The following is a 13,970-nucleotide window of genomic DNA, read 5'->3' on the forward strand; positions in this document are numbered from 1 at the left end:
TTATAAAGTTTGAGATCACCATCCCATCTGATGTATTGTCTTTTATTTGCTAGGCATTAATTTCATTGAGTGATGCTTTGTTTTTACATTATGAGGCACAATAAAGTGGAGGGATGGATCAGGCTTCTTTGTCCTAAGCATTAAGGAAACAATCATCAGAAAAGAAAAGCGGTTACCCCTGAGTCTGGCAGACCTGCATAGTGACACTTTGTAGCTAATACTTCTATCCTGTGGCAGGAAAACATGGCACCAAGAGTTAGTAGTAGGAAAGGGGGCAGAAGTGAGTTTATAAACCTTACTGCAGATGTTAATAGTTCCACTGAACCGTAAGCGATTGCTGCTGAATCATCAAATGTGTGAATGTTTTCTTGCCTGCTCCCCAGATGATGACACACCTTTGATCAATCTGATTGCCCTTTGCTGTACAATTGGTACTTCCAGAAATTGGATTCTCCTGGCTGATGAGATTGTGAGAACTTCTACCTGCACAATTGTATTGTCTTTAATGAAGTCAAGCTTTATTATTCCATCTAACATGAGGAGATAAGACAATCCTGAAGTGCATTATGAGGCAGGCCTGAAGACCTGTTACTTTCCCTTCATAGTCTCCAGCCCAGAGTCTTTGGCAGGGTGTGAGGAAAGGGCTCTCTCACACCCAGAGTGCTCTTTAAGGGACTGAGGGTCAGGTGGGTCATAAGCAGCACACACTCTCAGTGAAGCAGGAATTCTCTTTCCATTCTGTGTTTGCACAACATCAAAGAGCTTACTAGCTAATTTTAAGGTATCAACACAGCCTTCATAGTATCTGAGTACTTCCCAAATTCTGGGATATATTTATTCTCACATCTCCTCTCAGGCGTGCTGTTAGCCCTGTGTTCCAGAAGTAAGGCACAGACAGACTTAGGCCCCATTACTATTGATATCAATAAGAGTTAGACACCAAAACATTTTGAGGCACTGGACCTAAGTGACATGTCCCCCAGCTTACTTGGGAAGCCTGTGGTAGAACAGAGAATTGACCCCTAGTATCTCAAGTCCTAGGCGAGCACCCTAACCACGGAACTAACCTTTGGCTCCTTAGTGAAGCAGGGAGTAAGCATACATGCTTCTGGGGAAAAGGCATGAACTATAAGTGGTGATGGGTTTTTTTTTCCATAATTGGATCAGAAGGATTTCAGTGCAAATACAGATCCTTGCTCTGAGTAAGGGCTCCTGACCATATTGGGAAAGCTCAGCCAATAAGGGAACCAGAAGAGATACCATGTGACTTATGTAACCCATGAGTCTGAAAAATTTTAACAAGTAATATGGATGTTTGCTGCAGAATTTTGGGTCATCCTAACAGAAAAAGAAGATTTGCCCAAGTTTCCGATATGCCACGTTTCATAAAGCTGCTTTCATTTGTGCCAGTATACCGTGAACATGTCACCCAGCTCTATGCCAGTGTAATTGCTTTATCCCCACAGGAAAATTTTAACTATATTAAGAAATTCATTGTATTCATAATTGTGCATATTGTAATCCATTGAAACAATTGAGGACTTGCCACACTCATGATAAATGAGTCCCAATGTGTCTTTAATTTTATGAAATACTTGGTCAGACTGTTTCTGTACTCTGCCAAACTGTCCTTTATTAGTTACTCTCGCATACTGTCTCTCTCGCGAGATGAGAAAAACAGGTGCCTATTTCCTTCTTTCACCCCCGAGAACTCTCCCCTATGGAAAAGTCCAATAGAAGTTAATAGACAATGATAACCTTTCTCTAAAATGTTTTAAAACCATTCTGTAGAGTTTAATAGAAAATTATCTTCCTGTTTGTAACAGTATGTGCTGGACCCTTTAAAGGAGGCTACAGCATAAGCATGGTCCCAGTCCTGATTCAGTCCAGAACCAAGGGAATTCTGGGGCTTGTAGTGCCCAAAGACCATGAGGGCAGGCAACAGCAAAGCTTACTGGGAAAGGAGACAGGGCTACAAAAGAGCTTGCTTATAGGTACCTGAGAAGTAGTAGCTATAAGTTGGGAAAATGTTACATGGGTTAGCTGGGTCTCTTCAGGTTAAAAGCCCAAATGAGGTTGATTAGTGATTAGCTCAGAGACAAATTGGAGATTAAGGAACCCTGGAGAGGGGTAGGAGTTTGATTAATGGGACTGTTTGGAAACCCTCAGCCAAAGAGAAGTGAGCCCTGCACTAGGGAAGCTGAGCTCCAGACAGATACCAGTAAAGAAAAATGGGTGGGACAAACACAGTGGGCTGAGACATGACATCAATATCAGCTTATTGTTTAGGGGTCCCAGAAAAGAAGCCCCACTCTTTCAATTTGCTGCAGCAAATTGGATGGGGCAGGTCAGAGGGACCTGAGATCAAAGTATTACTGAGCCCCACAAGAAGATAGACTGTTCTGTTTGTTTGGATTTCTGTATTTACCTCTGAAGAGGAGGACTTTATATTCGATTGGAGCGCCAAATCACCCAGCTGCCAGAATGAGAGGCACTGTCTTCGGAGGGGACACTGAGACATTTTTGAAAGGGGGAACTGAGGCGGTGGCTGAGAAGTGATACCAGAGAGGTAAGCTAAGCCCCTATGCTTCCATAGAACAAATTCTGGACTAAACTCTATTGGCTGCTAGAGTGTCTATGGCCTTTATGTCTTCTTTTCTCAAAGCTAAATATGCCTTGTTTTTAAAACTTTCCTCATAAGTCAGATTTTCTAAACTTTCTGTCATTTTTGTTGCTCTCCTCTGGACTCTTTCTACTTTGTTCACAAAAGTCTGGCACCTGGAATTAGACACAGTATTCCAGCTGAGGCCTCATCAGTGCTGAGTAGAGTGGGACAATTACCACCTGTGTCTTACATACAACACTCTTGTTAATACACCCCAGAATGATACTTGCCATTTCTGCAGCTGCATCACATTGTTGACTCACGTTCAATTTGTCATCCACTATAGCCCCTGGATCCTTTTCAGCAGTATGATTTCCTAGACAGTTATTCCCCATTTTGTAGTTGTTTTTTTTATTTTTTTTTTTTTTTTTTTTAATTCTTAAGTGAAGTACTTTGCACTTGTCTTTACTGGATTTCTTCATGTTGAATTCAGAGTAGTTCTCCAATTCGTCAAAGTGGGCATCTGAATCTCATTTGGCTAGTCTGTAGGAAGGAAAACTACTCGTCAATATTTCCATTCGTCATGGTTTAATTTTTGCCCAATCTACAAGAACGTTAGTTTTGTGTTCTGGCTACACCTAGCAGGACACAAGAAGGCAAGGTACTAGTCCACCCTCTTTCTCCAATTAGAAACTCCCATAGCAGGAATAAGTTATAGGAAACTATAGAGAAGAAGAAATGTAAGAAGTGGCAACCTTCAATGGAGTGAGTGTTTACCTCATTGTTTAGTTTGACACACCCAACCAAGGAAGTGTCTTACATGGCAGGTAGATCCAGCTGGTATTATTCTATGGATGTGTGAGGAGACCATGTTGCCACTCTGCACTCACTGAGGTATGTTATTTATAGACACTGAGTGCCTGTCCCTTTTGAAATAACAGTTGGTAAGAAGTGGGTTGTAGCCCACGAAAGCTTATGCTCTAATAAATTTGTTAGTCTCTAAGGTGCCACAAGTACTCCTGTTCTTTTTTTAGTTGGTAAGAAGTCCATTGTAGTCTGCTGACTTGAAAATGAGCCTTTGTGTTCCAGACTGCAGTCCAGAAGGTGCCAGTTTCAAATATAGTAATGAGGACAAAGGGCTTTTTGCTTCTAATTATGTGATCTGTAACCTCCTCAGAGCTTCCTTCAGGAAGCTGCTATGCTCATTTTCAAGCCGTTAACTTGGAGGTGAGGATGAGAGTGGAGCACCGGTCAAGGAGAAACTAAGGTGGAATATCAAATTCATGAGATCTGACTGAGGAGAGTGAGGACAACAAAGAGAGCAGTGATGATATTTCTCTCTGTCCCTGATTTGCCCCCACTCCAAGCATCCTTGGGAGAAGGCTTGTGAAAGAACCAGTACTCCAGTCCCACTCTGCAATCATATGCACACATTTATAATTGTGGGCTTTGAGCTCAGAGAGCACCACCAGGTTAGGTTGGCTAACCAGGTTGGTATGCGTGACACATTTTTGGCAGGTTGAGAGTAATGAATGTATTAAAATCTCATACCAGATTCCCTTGTTGTCAGTCGCTGAACTGTTTTCTTGGGCATTGTTCTTCTCCTGGGGAACCTTCACTTCCTTGGGTGGAAGGCCTTTCAGAATGGTCTCCCTGTGGGTGTCCCCTTCCTGTTCAGGGAAGTGACAAGTAGAATGAGAGTTGGGAAGCAGAGGATTCCAGTTCTACTTGAAGTTCAAGAATATTGATGCTCAGTTTCAATTCCTCCGGGCTACAAATGCTCCGAGGTGACCTGGGTGGGCTCCATGTGGTGATGCAAAAAGAGGGTAAGGAGGAAAGACCTTTTAAGAGATTAAAATAGTGGGATCTCCAAACCATATTGGCCCTTGAGGGAAGCTAGAGAAATCAGGCATGTTCCCAATTATGATGGAAAGGACTACAGGAGAATCTGCAATATCAAATTCTAGAGGGGTGAGCATACGTGCTGGCTTCCGAGGTGTCTCCCCTGAGAATAACCCCTTGCCTTCTGTGGGGGCCTGAGCTGTATAGGCCTTTGTCTTCCAACCTCTTCCTGTGATTGCAATAACCCCAGTTGGTTTGTGTGAAAGGGTCCAAGATCATGGCTCTTCCATGTGTGGTGTTTTTTAGAGGCTAGGGAGGAATAGGAGCAGATATCAGCTCAACAGGTGAGGTGAAGTCTCCATGCTTCCCTATTAAAATAGACAGATGGCCTGGGGGAAGTAAGGTGGACTAGGGGTTTACACTGAGGAAGTCTCATTCACAGTTCTATCTGCCACCTTTATTGCTGGTAGGTTGAACATACCAGACTGTCTTGTAGATCAGTGTTTCCCAAACTTGGGACGCCGCTTGCGTAGGGAAAGCCCCTGGCAGGCCGGGCCGGTTTCTTTACCTGCCGCGTCCGCAGGTCTGGCCGATCGTGGCTCCCACTGACCGCGGTTCACCGCTCCAGGCCAATTGGAGCTGCTGGGGGTGGCGGCCAGTACGTCCCTCGGCCCGCACCGCTTCCGGCGAACTGCGACCACTGGGATCCGCGATCGGCCGGACCTGCAGACACGGCAGGTAAACAAACCGGCCTGGCCCACCAGGGGCTTTCCCTACACAAGCGGCGTCCCAAGTTTGGGAAACACTATCGTAGATAAACAAGTAGTATATGTGTGTGTGTATATATATGTGTGTGTTTGTGTGTGTGTATAATATATATATGTTTGTGTGTGTGTATATATATACACATATATGTGTATATATAGGTCATTGCCACAAATGCCGCAAATTGCTGAGTGTTACAGGGAAGTCACCTTAAAACCATTAGGCTGAACTATTAAAAATGCTTTACAGTTAATCTTGTTCTCTATGCTGTGCAAAATGACAAATAACATAACTAAATATATTTATTGGTGAGATTGCTGCTTTTTAGGTGTTGTGGGTACTGTAGAAAAGGCTAAAATAGGTTTTGTATTGTGTGGAGTTTGTTTGTTTGTTAAAATCTTGTATGTGGTAACTTTGAATCTTCTTCCACCAAGAATAGAATTGTGTTCTGCTGTGTTGTTTTTGAAATGTACTACAATATGTGTTATAGCAAGTGTCTTCCCCACTACACTGCTACTTTAAAGTCTGAGGTTTATCCATAGCAATTTCCCATGCTTTCATCCAAAGCCTGAAAATATGCCTCAAGCAAGACATTCAATCAAAAGTAAAACATTGCCAGTTATTTGACTGTCTCTCCAGCTCCCTAGGAGGTAGCTTGCTGGTACGCTGGTCTGAAGAAACTCATGTTATGAAAAGCAAAATGAAAGAAAACAGAAATTAAACAATAAGAACAGCTTCACTTCAGAGAAATTGTCTGAGTATCCCATAGCAATCAACTTCCACCTCCTAGAAAAGGAACTTTAATTCGATTTCATTTTAACTGATTTCTTTCCTGTTGTTGTTGAGCTTTTTAAAAAAAGAGACTGATTCACTTTTTACCGATGCTTTGTCTCTCTAGTCTTAGGTGCAGGAGATGAGAAAGGTCTATTAAATTATCAGATTATCCTCTTATCTTTCCTGATTTTAAAAAGATCAACAACCCTGTTCTCCAAGTTCTGCAGAGGGCTAGGCTATTTGTACTATTTCATAAGAACAGGTAAATTGTGATTGACCTCATAAATAAAACTGTGTAAGGATGGCAATAAATCCCACCCTTTCTGTGCTTGAGTTCCCAGGATGTAGAAGGAGCATGTACTCTTGCTGCTTCTGGGACTAATGACAAGCAGTCTAGCAGACATATGCAGGATGGAAGGAGGAGCTGTTTTGTTCTTTTAGTAGCTCTATCTCGTGCAAATTTTATTTCCTTCCTGAAGGGGTCCCATTGTCCGTAATTCAAGCATCTGCAAGAGGACCTGTTTGGGAGGAAGATAAGCTGTTGAAGAAAATAAGGTCTTTCTGAGTAGGCTCCATGGATCCAAACCTGTCTACTGGTACAACTGAGGGCAAAATTACATATGCGAACTTCCACCTTACGTCCACCAGTTATACTTACACAAAGGCATTACTCTTCTCCCAAGTTTTTAAATGAATTCTCTTCCTCTTTTTCTTATTGACTAGGTCCTCCCCTTCCCCCTTGTCTTACACCCGGCCGACGGGAGTGGCCGTCTTGGGCTGCACCAACCACCTGCCAAGAGGGGTGTGACTTTGGGGGTGCAGTTGCCCACACTGGCCGGGGCGCATAGAGGCAGCTGATTGACACACACACACCCCGTCGCAGTCAAGTAACTCTACTCCGCCTTTAGTTTTCCTTCTTAGTCTCTCATCATGATCCCTTTAATGAATTAAGCCTCATGCTGGGAAAATTCTTTGTCTTGTTCTTTTGATCACCACAGAAAGGTGTCTAAGCTCTTGCTCTCTTTTAACTTCCCAGCCAGCCCATTCTTGCCAGAAGTCCAGATTTGATTGGGAAATCACAGATTTCTTCTTGGTAATCTGTGTTCCTCTGTCTTGAGAATTAATAGGGTGTAAAGTTACCTTCCTGCTCCTATGAACTGTTGTCTCTTTGAGCAGAGCTACCCAAGTTTTGCATTTCTCCCACTCCACTTGCCCAGTTTTCATTATGTTTCTCTCATTTAGCAAAGTGGGGTAAGCAGTAGGAACCAGGGAAGCCATCTATTCCAGTAGCTTCACCAACCAGCACTCTGTAGTGACAGTAAGTTACATCAGTCCCTATCATGGGGGCCGGGGAGAGCTCAGGAGAAAGAGGAGACACTATAGTAAGGAGAGAGGGAAAGAAAGGGGGAGAGTGGAGGTAAGCAAAAGGGAGATGATGTTAAATTAGCAGACAGAGGTATAGGAGAGAGGAACTGGAAGAGATTAGCCTCAGACAGGAAGGAAAAAAGAGAAAACACTGAGTGATGAAATTATTCTGTGTTCTCTGTGTGTGATTCAATCTAGAGTGGGCTGTAGAAAACTGTTGGACTCTTTGAGTTTTGCTTATGATATGTGAAGAAGAAATTGGTACATTAAAAATACCAGTGTGGTTCCGATATGCGGAGATCCCAGAGATGTCACATGCATATCACTTACCCTCCTGCAGTAACTGATGTGCTCTTGAAAAATACAAGTGAAGCAGTGTAAATCCTCTCTATCTAGAGTTAAACACCCAACTCAAGATTACAGTGTAGAGCATATGGAGATGGGCTTACAATAGGATGCACAATTAAACTAACATCAAAATCATCAACTGTTAGCTTGCATGCACTTATCACATGTAGCTGATCCTGAGCAACCACTTCATATATCTTGACAGAGCAGTTACCAAAATAAAGGATGATACTGTACTATAAACCAGCCTAATTAGTATGGTGTGGAACACTGATCTATATCTACTGAATATAGACACAGTGCATTATGGTAATTGGAAAAGTCACACAGGGAGTCTTAGAACTGTCCTCGTAACTTTTCCATTCACTGATAGAGAATGTACAATATGTATTTAAAAATATACTGTACATTTGCTATGATCTTAGCACTAAGCAGTATAAATCATGTGTATACTATTAATTTGTACTATAGTGGTGACCAAAATCACAAAGGGGATTTGGGGCCCCATTGTGCGAAATACACAAGAAGACATGGTCCCTGCCCCAAAGAGCTTACAGTCTAAATGAGACCTTCAGAAAGTTTTGTGTATTTTATCTAGACTGTAGTACCAGTAAAATAAAGTGTGGCTTAATGGATGAAATACAGTGCAAAACCTGGGTTGTAGACACAGCTGAATAAACTGCTCCTGGAGCTTGAAGGGTCACTGCAGTGTAAACAGAAGGCAGAGGTGACCTGTGGTATAATCTCAAGACATAATAAATACATGCTTCATGCTGCTTCTTACCTTCTGCTGATTCTGGTATTTTAGAACACGGTGGGGTGCCTCTATGCAAAGATTCTAATCCAACTTCCTGTATTCGAAGTGGGGTTTCTTTTAATTATCTTTGAAAATTTGCATGGAAGTATGCTTAGAATGTCTTAAGTTTATCTAGTATAACATGAAGGTAAGGTTGTGAATACTTGCTTCTGGCAGACTGCAAAGGCAATTAACCAGGTCCAGGAAGTAAAGCTAGATGCTCCGTAGACAGTGAGGGCCAGGTCTGCTGCAGATGTAGATCAGCATAGCTTCATTGAGCTCAGTGCAGCCAAATGAGCTCACATCTACTGAGAATGGCCTTATATTTGAGCTACTTGAAGAGCCACTGACCCTTATTTTTCTTTATTGTGAATCCCCTATGTGTCTGTTCTGCTTATACTTCACTATACTAACTTCAGTTTCTGACCGGCCCTCATTTCAGCTGAGTAGGGCTTTCAAAAGAGCCATGCTGCTTATCACAAGCTACTGCTGTGCTAAATTTGATGCTGCTAGCCATATATGTTGGCAGTATGGGTTGAAGGCGGATAAATACCCAACAATCTGCAGCAACTTAATCCAGATGGTCAAGTTTGTTTTCTTTACAATGCAAACTGTCTCCAGTGAATGTATGAAATCCATATTGTGGCTTTGTTTTGCAGTATAACTTTAGTGGTGAGGTTTTGTGTCTAGGACTTCCAGAGGGATGATCAGATGTTTAAGATTAAGCAGATCAAAATCAACAAATTTAGTTAAAACAAGAATTGCAGGTACTGCCATGTATTTTGGCATGGAGTATGGTGTGCCAGATAACGTGCTGGCTTTGGCTGAGAGTGATATGTGAGCTTTAGGAATACACTAATGGGATAACAATAATGGATCGGATTGTCTCTCTCTCCTGGTCCATACACGGAGATGGCTCTCTGAGCAAGGATTGTGCCATGCCCACATGGAAAAGCAACTCTATCTCCACTGCAATGTCTTCCCCTGGACTTATGGAGGGCTTTCTATGGGTTTGGGATCTATGTAGGGGCAGGTCTTGGGAGGGGATAGGCTCAAGGTGATGACATTGTACTCCCATAAGAGCCCTGTGGAATTCAGAGTGGAAAGATACCAGATCTCCTGGGGCCACCATTGACTGCTTAATCCGTGATAGAGTGGTTCTGCTGGAGTAACTCTGTCAAAGTGTGAATATGCAGACTGGGGCATAGATGGTATGGATGGCCCTGGACTCCTATGGAGTCCTTGGGATCAAATCCTGTAGTTTGTGCCTCACCCCCAAAATGGAATTAATGGAGACACTTCTTTCTATGTACTTTATTGCATGAGAAGTGGCAAACAAGCCTGTTAGGCTTTACATTAGTGCAAAGTGCTTTTATCTGAGGATCTCAGCTTGCTTGTCAAACATTTAACTTATCTCACCATATACATTATTTCCATTTAACAGATGAGGATCAAAGATGAAGACCAAAGTCACCTAAACCCAGTGGTCTCCAAAGTGGGGTGTGCACACCCCAGAGGGTGTGCAAGAGGATCCTTCGGGGTGCGCAGCAGGAGGAGCGCTGCCGGAGCAGCGCCGCTTTTTTCCCCCCCTTCGACAGTTCGGCCGGGAGCAGGGGGTGCGTGCTCAAAAATTTTTTACTGATGGGGTGCGCGATCAAAAAAGCTTGGAGACCACTGACCTAAACAATTGGCCTGCTGAGCACCCACAACCTTTAGATCCTCTGAAAATCGCGTCAATTATTTAGATGCCAAATTTGAAGTACATATATTTGAAAAAATTTATCTTAAGTCACACAGGATGTCTATTGTCATTCACATGCCCTGACTCCCACTCCTGTCTCAGTGCTATTAGCAGCTAACTATCCACAGTCCGCTTATGATGTGCTGTATTGTTAAGAATTTGTCAAGGATGCCAGAAGCCCATAGGATGGTGTAGTGGGGCGGACTGCCCCACTCTCTGAGAATTTAGGCTGCAGCAGGCCAGTGGGCCTGTGCAGATGCACAGCCAATAAGAGAAGGGCTTATTGGGAGCCATCAGAGCCCAGATTGGAGGCAGCCAATCAGGGCCAGGCTCAGCCCTATAAAAAGGCTGCTCAGTGAGGGAGCAGGCAGTCTGTCCCAGGCCTTCAAGAGGGGAAGGTCTGTCTCCAGAGGTGGGGGACTAGTACCTGGGACAGCGCAGTGCTGGGCAGGCCTGGGGGAGCAGACGGGAACTCCAGCCCGGTGTCTGCCAGGCTGCAGGCCCTGAGGGGAAGGGCCTACCCGGTGCGAGAGGCTGAAGGGGAAGCGGCCCAGGGACGTGGACAGACGGAGGGAGAGAAGGAGGACAGGACGGCTGAAACTAGAGGATCCCTGGGTTGGGACCCAGAGTAGTGGGCGGGCCTGGGTCCCCCCCTTGCCTTACACCCGGCTGACGGAAGTGGCCGTCTTGGGCTGCACCAACCCCCTGCTAAGAGGGGTGTGACTTTGGGGGTGCAGTTGCCCACATTGGCCAGGGTGCAGAGAGGCAGCTGATTGACACCCCCCACCCCAGAAGGGGGCAAGGATGGACTAAGGGCACTGCCGGAGCGCACTGGCTCGAAGAAGACGCCATGAGCTGATGAGCGACGCGGGCTCAGAAGCCAACTGAGGGCGAGACGACGGGCGGGACACCACCAGCAGAGGGCGCTCCCCATGGACTGAGCTAATTCCTGGAACAACCAGTGGGAGATGCTGGGTGGTGAGTCCCAACTTGTCACAGATGGGTATTCTCTTTTGCAGTTATAAATCTAAATAAGTTAAGCAAACACAGGGCATGGAAGAAACTTTTTCACTAGTGGTGTTCAAATGATTCCTTTCAAGCTAAAAATTGCAGTGAAGTTTAAATAAATCTGATGCAAGAGAGCACTGTGTGCTGTTCACTAACCCCTTTTGATGATGAACTTGCTGATTAAACTGAGAAGGCAAATATCTGACAATAGAATAAAAATGAACACTGGGTGAATCATAATTAGGAGACCTATTGTATGGTCTATAACTTGCGATCAAGTTAATATTAAAAAAAAAAATCCAGTTTCAGATGCCACACGTCCTTATGCCAAATTTGGGGGTTTGACAGTTATATCTTCTAATTAACAAAGAAACAAAAAGTTCCTCTTTCCTGTTGTGTGAAAGACCCTCACAAACACTGGGGGGGAAATGGCTGTCCAAGAGAAATAGTGAAACTGACTATCTACTAAGTGCTGTCTAATGCATCAATTCAAGTACCTGAAGGGAAAAATAGATGTTTTTCGTGACTTTCATTTACAGTCATAAATGCTTCTGGTAGAGTTGTAGCTATAATAAGTTAAAAAGAAATTCAGACAGAGGTGTGACTTTTAAATTGTGTGTCCTCTGAACTGTCTGGCAGGAAATTGTTTCAAAGAAATGACTAACAAATCAATGGAAAAAGAGTCTCCACTTTACTGACTTTTTTCGTAACACTTTTCTCCCTTAAAGTGCACCTAGAACCCATGGTGACAGTGGAAACGGAATCCTTTCCCCTCTTTGACCATAGAAATGGTACAGCAAATGCAGCACCAGTGCAAGCATTTCCGTGCTACTCCCTTAAGTTGTCTGTGTCGAACCTGACCTGGACGGACTAGGTCTATGGCTGAGAGAGCAGTTCAATCTCCATGGCCAGTCAATACTCTCTCTGCTGAGACTGCCTGTGTAAACACCCTAGGTCACATCAAATTCTAGCTGACTGAAATGCACTGGTGTGTGCCAGGTGTCACTTTGTGTTGTACCAAATGCACTGTGACAGTCATACAGTGGGGCATCATCGCAAGATAGTTCACAGGCCAAGGGCTGGCTGGTTTCTGTTGCTGAGCCTCATGAGGTTGCAGTTGGAATATGGCTTTAGAATGAAGGATACTAGTATTCAGAGGCACATAAACCATCTGTCATGTCCACGGTACCACAATAAAGATACAAAGATCAAAGAAGGAACAGACTGTGTCGGAGAGCAGAACTATGTTAATATCAAACACATTGGAAAAATGAATGAAGTTGCATTTGTTACCATATGTATTAGGTCAATATAAGCAAAAACATCTTTATTTAATAAAATGTTAGTAAGATTTACAATAAAGTTAGCTTGAAAGGATGTGATTGTATATTTGAGTGACCTACAGCTACCCTTAATTTGACAATTACCTTAAAGAACTTAATAATATTGCACAATATTTGCTATCTGTTTAAGACATTATTATTTGTACTGCAGTATGTCTAAGGATCAGTGCTCCATTATGCTGGAAAATGTACAAACATTTATTTAAAAACACACCCGTGCTAAAGGGTTTGTAATCTATGTTAGAACAGATAGACTAAACAAACTTTGGAAGGCAGGATAAGCATAGCTTAGCACAATGAGCCCTTATCTCTTTAACTAAGTCAAAATCTACCAGGGTAACTACTATATGATGCAGGAGGAATAGAGACAACTGCATGTAAGCATTCCTGAGATTAGCCATGCATCAGGGTGCCCAAATGGGAACATACACATGAAACGGAATTACCTTCCTCCATCCATCCTGCTCTGTTTACAAATCAGGATAGTCCTGCTAACCTTGCACATATAGGTTTTAAAACAAGTTCTTATTAGGCAAGGGCTGTCTCCTTCAGCTGGCAAAACTGCTCTAGAAAACCTACCTCATCCCCACACTGGAGAAAGTGTCAACAAGTAACAGCTGAGTAAAGGTTAGACATACTATCTGCCAGGGGATGGCATTGGACAGCATGAGCACTGTGATTCCTACTTAAAGGCCTTCAGTTCTCTGTCTGGCTTAATAGCTTGCAGCTCCTTTGTTATACTGTTGTCTCACAAAGAGACTTTATGACAGCCCAGCTGGCTCTTTTCAATTCAAAACCATACTGTATAAAACTCTGTCTTCATCTTTCTGCCTCTCCCCCCCTTCTGCCATCAAAAAGTGTGAATAGCCAGAGCTAGTGCTCCTTGAGTACCCATTTGCTTTCCTAGCAGTTTTGCACAGAAAAAACAAAGGCAACTCAGCATGTGAAGGAGAGTTGGTAGGAACCTCTGTGTGAGGTCCTTGGCAGGATTATCTCATTCCAAAGATCTAGGTGGCTGGAATTCCTCCCCCTCTTCCCCCTTTAATACAAATCCTTAAGTGTTAAGTCGGGCAGAAAATGAGTCTACTCTACATTTATCTTACTGAATGGCAGTCAACTCCCGCCTAATCTTTCAACATATATTTGTTCAGTGGATCAACAGATTGTGTAAGCAGCATGACTGACGGGTTTAGAAATGTGTCTGCTCATGTTTGGTTTGTACTGAACCATTGACCATTTTGTTTGTGAATCCATCATAAATTATATCTCTGGGTTACCCAGTACGAGTGAGGGATGGGGGATACTTACCCTGGAGTGAAAGACATCTTAAACAGCTGTCAGCCTTCAGAAGGGAAGCTGAATCTCATTAATGGTTTTATTTTT

This window comes from Terrapene carolina, unplaced genomic scaffold, assembly GCF_002925995.2.
Source record: "Terrapene carolina triunguis isolate 2854851 unplaced genomic scaffold, T_m_triunguis-2.0 Scaffold113, whole genome shotgun sequence".
NCBI classification, from domain to species: domain Eukaryota; kingdom Metazoa; phylum Chordata; order Testudines; family Emydidae; genus Terrapene; species Terrapene triunguis.